The 4,665-nt window shown below is 39.8% G+C and overlaps 7 non-coding genes across 7 annotated transcripts; all 7 read right to left on the bottom strand.

Annotated features, from left to right (window-relative positions):
* Window positions 1-501: 501 nt before the first annotated feature.
* On the bottom strand, window positions 502-620 carry LOC111829254. The gene has a single exon (XR_002832748.1). It is a non-coding gene; the product is annotated as a 5S ribosomal RNA (ribosomal RNA).
* Window positions 621-1,166: 546 nt separating this feature from the next.
* Window positions 1,167-1,285, bottom strand: LOC111829264. Its single transcript, XR_002832755.1, has one exon. It is a non-coding gene; the product is annotated as a 5S ribosomal RNA (ribosomal RNA).
* Window positions 1,286-1,833: 548 nt separating this feature from the next.
* Window positions 1,834-1,952, bottom strand: LOC111829247. The gene has a single exon (XR_002832745.1). It is a non-coding gene; the product is annotated as a 5S ribosomal RNA (ribosomal RNA).
* Window positions 1,953-2,500: 548 nt separating this feature from the next.
* On the bottom strand, window positions 2,501-2,619 carry LOC111829258. The gene has a single exon (XR_002832751.1). It is a non-coding gene; the product is annotated as a 5S ribosomal RNA (ribosomal RNA).
* A 544-nt stretch (window positions 2,620-3,163) lies between these two features.
* LOC111829276 lies at window positions 3,164-3,282 on the bottom strand. The gene has a single exon (XR_002832761.1). It is a non-coding gene; the product is annotated as a 5S ribosomal RNA (ribosomal RNA).
* A 548-nt stretch (window positions 3,283-3,830) lies between these two features.
* LOC111829271 lies at window positions 3,831-3,949 on the bottom strand. The gene has a single exon (XR_002832758.1). It is a non-coding gene; the product is annotated as a 5S ribosomal RNA (ribosomal RNA).
* A 551-nt stretch (window positions 3,950-4,500) lies between these two features.
* On the bottom strand, window positions 4,501-4,619 carry LOC111829256. Its single transcript, XR_002832750.1, has one exon. It is a non-coding gene; the product is annotated as a 5S ribosomal RNA (ribosomal RNA).
* Between the last annotated feature and the right edge of the window lie 46 nt (window positions 4,620-4,665).

Genomic DNA, 4,665 nt, shown 5'->3' on the forward strand with positions numbered 1-4,665 from the left:
TAGAAATAAGTTTCACCGCACTCGCCCTCACGTGGACCGCTTTAGCCAGCTTCAACGTGCTCTTTTATTTGGAAAAAACGCATAAATCATGTCCGAACACTTTTTCGATCATTTAATCTCTTACAAATCACAAAAACCTCATGGAAACACACTAAACGTCAAAATTTGGGGTCGAACACAAGGCCCAATGGTACGAAGACCCATTGCCACATTGTAACTTTTCGAGAGCTTTCCGAAAAGGTATTATCGCCTGAATAGGTCCTCACGGTTTTAAAGTTACGGCGTTCCGTACGTATTAGCGTCTTTGGAATCGAAAATAATAAAGAATAAACTACAACATAGCATTTCCGAGGACGCATCCATCTTAATACGATTACTTTTTAGTTTTTTCAACAAAAAAAAAAACAAACGAATAACCTCAATAGAGCAACAAGTTGAATTATATTGGTACTAGTTGTTTAAACCAAAAATGAAAAGTTAAAAGAAAAAAAAAACAAAAAAGGGATGCAACACGAGGACTTCCCGGGTGGTCACCCATCCTAGTACTACTCTCGCCCAAGCACGCTTAACTGCGGAGTTCTGATGGGATCCGGTGCATTAGTGCTGGTATGATCGCATCCGTTAGTACATTGCATACAATCGCATATATCCTTTACCGAGGATTCAAGAGATCATTTGTAGTGGGTCCCACTTTGATACGTGGACCGCTTTAGCCAGCTTCAACGTGCTCTTTTATTTGGAAAAGACGCATAAATCATGTCCGAACACTTTTTCGATCATTTAATCTCTTACAAATCACAAAAACCTCATGGAAACACACTAAACGTCAAAATTTGGGGTCGAACACAGGGCCCAATGGTACGAAGACCCATTGCCACATTGTAACTTTTCGAGAGCTTTCCGAAAAGGTATTATCGCCTGAATAGGTCCTCACGGTTTTAAAGTTACGGCGTTCCGTACGTATTAGCGTCTTTGGAATCGAAAATAATAAAGAATAAACTACAACATAGCATTTCCGAGGACGCATCCATCTTAATACGATTACTTTTTAGTTTTTTCAACAAAAAAAAACAAACGAACAACCTCAATAGAGCAACAAGTTGAATTATATTGGTACTAGTTGTTTAAACCAAAAATGAAAAGTTAAAAGAAAAAAAAAAAACAAAGGGATGCAACACGAGGACTTCCCGGGAGCTCACCCATCCTAGTACTACTCTCGCCCAAGCACGCTTAACTGCGGAGTTCTGATGGGATCCGGTGCATTAGTGCTGGTATGATCGCATCCGTTAGTACATTGCATACAATCGCATATATCCTTTACCGAGGATTCAAGAGATCATTTGTAGTGGGTCCCACTTGATACGTGGACCGCTTTAGCCAGCTTCAACGTGCTCTTTTATTTGGAAAAGACGCATAAATCATGTCCGAACACTTTTTCGATCATTTAATCTCTTACAAATCACAAAAACCTCATGGAAACACACTAAACGTCAAAATTTGGGGTCGAACACAGGGCCCAATGGTACGAAGACCCATTGCCACATTGTAACTTTTCGAGAGCTTTCCGAAAAGGTATTATCGCCTGAATAGGTCCTCACGGTTTTAAAGTTACGGCGTTCCGTACGTATTAGCGTCTTTGGAATCGAAAATAATAAAGAATAAACTACAACATAGCATTTCCGAGGACGCATCCATCTTAATACGATTACTTTTTAGTTTTTTCAACAAAAAAAAGAGAAACGAACAACCTCAATAGAGCAACAAGTTGAATTATATTGGTACTAGTTGTTTAAACCAAAAATGAAAAGTTAAAAGAAAAAAAAAAAAAAAAAAGGGATGCAACACGAGGACTTCCCGGGAGGTCACCCATCCTAGTACTACTCTCGCCCAAGCACGCTTAACTGCGGAGTTCTGATGGGATCCGGTGCATTAGTGCTGGTATGATCGCATCCGTTAGTACATTGCATACAATCGCATATATCCTTTACCGAGGATTCAAGAGATCATTTGTAGTGGGTCCCACTTGATACGTGGACCGCTTTAGCCAGCTTCAACGTGCTCTTTTATTTGGAAAAGACGCATAAATCATGTCCGAACACTTTTTCGATCATTTAATCTCTTACAAATCACAAAAACCTCATGGAAACACACTAAACGTCAAAATTTGGGGTCGAACACAGGGCCCAATGGAACGAAGACCCATTGCCACACTATAACTTTCCGAGAGCTTTCCAAAAAGGTATTATCGGCCGAATAGGTCCTCACGGTTTTAAAGTTACGGCGTTCCGTACGTATTAGCGTCTTTGGAATCGAAAATAATAAAGAATAAACTACAACATAGCATTTCCGAGGACGCATCCATCTTAATACGATTACTTTTTAGTTTTTTCAACAAAAAAAAGAGAAACGAACAACCTCAATAGAGCAACAAGTTGAATTATATTGGTACTAGTTGTTTAAACCAAAAATGAAAAGTTAAAAGAAAAAAAAAAAAAAAAAAGGGATGCAACACGAGGACTTCCCGGGAGGTCACCCATACTAGTACTACTCTCGCCCAAGCACGCTTAACTGCGGAGTTCTGATGGGATCCGGTGCATTAGTGCTGGTATGATCGCATCCGTTAGTACATTGCATACAATCGCATATATCCTTTACCGAGGATTCAAGAGATCATTTGTAGTGGGTCCCACTTGATACGTGGACCGCTTTAGCCAGCTTCAACGTGCTCTTTTATTTGGAAAGGACGCATAAATCATGTCCGAACACTTTTTCGATCATTTAATCTCTTACAAATCACAAAAACCTCATGGAAACACACTAAACGTCAAAATTTGGGGTCGAACACAGGGCCCAATGGTACGAAGACCCATTGCCACACTATAACTTTCCGAGAGCTTTCCAAAAAGGTATTATCGCCTGAATAGGTCCTCACGGTTTTAAAGTTACGGCGTTCCGTACGTATTAGCGTCTTTGGAATCGAAAATAATAAAGAATAAACTACAACATAGCATTTCCGAGACGCATCCATCTTATACGATTACGTTTTAGTTTTTTCACGAAAAAAGAGAAACGAACAACCTCAATAGAGCAACAAGTTGAATTATATTGGTACTAGTTGTTTAAACCAAAAATGAAAAGTTAAAAGAAAAAAAAAAAAAAAAAAGGGATGCAACACGAGGACTTCCCGGGAAGTCACCCATCCTAGTACTACTCTCGCCCAAGCGCGCTTAACTGCGGAGTTCTGATGGGATCCGGTGCATTAGTGCTGGTATGATCGCATCCGTTAGTACATTGCATACAATCGCATATATCCTTTACCGAGGATTCAAGAGATCATTTGTAGTGGGTCCCACTTGATACGTGGACCGCTTTAGCCAGCTTCAACGTGCTCTTTTATTTGGAAAAGACGCATAAATCATGTCCGAACACTTTTTCGATCATTTAATCTCTTACAAATCACAAAAACCTCATGGAAACACACTAAACGTCAAAATTTGGGGTCGAACACAGGGCCCAATGGTACGAAAACCCATTGCCACATTGTAACTTTTCGAGAGCTTTCCGAAAAGGTATTATCGCCTGAATAGGTCCTCACGGTTTTAAAGTTACGGCGTTCCGTACGTATTAGCGTCTTTGGAATCGAAAATAATAAAGAATAAACTACAACATAGCATTTCCGAGGACGCATCCATCTTAATACGATTACTTTTTAGTTTTTTCAACAAAAAAAAGAGAAACGAACAACCTCAATAGAGCAACAAGTTGAATTATATTGGTACTAGTTGTTTAAACCAAAAATGAAAAGTTAAAAGAAAAAAAAAAAAAAAAAAGGGATGCAACACGAGGACTTCCCGGGAGGTCACCCATCCTAGTACTACTCTCGCCCAAGCACGCTTAACTGCGGAGTTCTGATGGGATCCGGTGCATTAGTGCTGGTATGATCGCATCCGTTAGTACATTGCATACAATCGCATATATCCTTTACCGAGGATTCAAGAGATCATTTGTAGTGGGTCCCACTTGATACGTGGACCGCTTTAGCCAGCTTCAACGTGCTCTTTTATTTGGAAAAGACGCATAAATCATGTCCGAACACTTTTTCGATCATTTAATCTCTTACAAATCACAAAAACCTCATGGAAACACACTAAACGTCAAAATTTGGGGTCGAACACAGGGCCCAATGGTACGAAGACCCATTGCCACATTGTAACTTTTCGAGAGCTTTCCGAAAAGGTATTATCGCCTGAATAGGTCCTCACGGTTTTAAAGTTACGGCGTTCCGTACGTATTAGCGTCTTTGGAATCGAAAATAATAAAGAATAAACTACAACATAGCATTTCCGAGGACGCATCCATCTTAATACGATTACTTTTTAGTTTTTTCAACAAAAAAAGAGAAACGAACAACCCTCAATAGAGCAACAAGTTTGAATTATATTGGTACTAGTTGTTTAAACCAAAAATGAAAAGTTAAAAGAAAAAAAAAAAAAAAAAAAGGGGATGCAACACGAGGACTTCCCGGGAGGTCACCCATCCTAGTACTACTCTCGCCCAAGCACGCTTAACTGCGGAGTTCTGATGGGATCCGGTGCAATAGTGCTGGTATGATCGCATCCGTTAGTACATTGCATACAATCGCATATATCCTTTACCGAGGATTCA

Source organism: Capsella rubella, unplaced genomic scaffold, assembly GCF_000375325.1.
Source record: "Capsella rubella cultivar Monte Gargano unplaced genomic scaffold, Caprub1_0 scaffold_16, whole genome shotgun sequence".
NCBI classification, from domain to species: domain Eukaryota; kingdom Viridiplantae; phylum Streptophyta; class Magnoliopsida; order Brassicales; family Brassicaceae; genus Capsella; species Capsella rubella.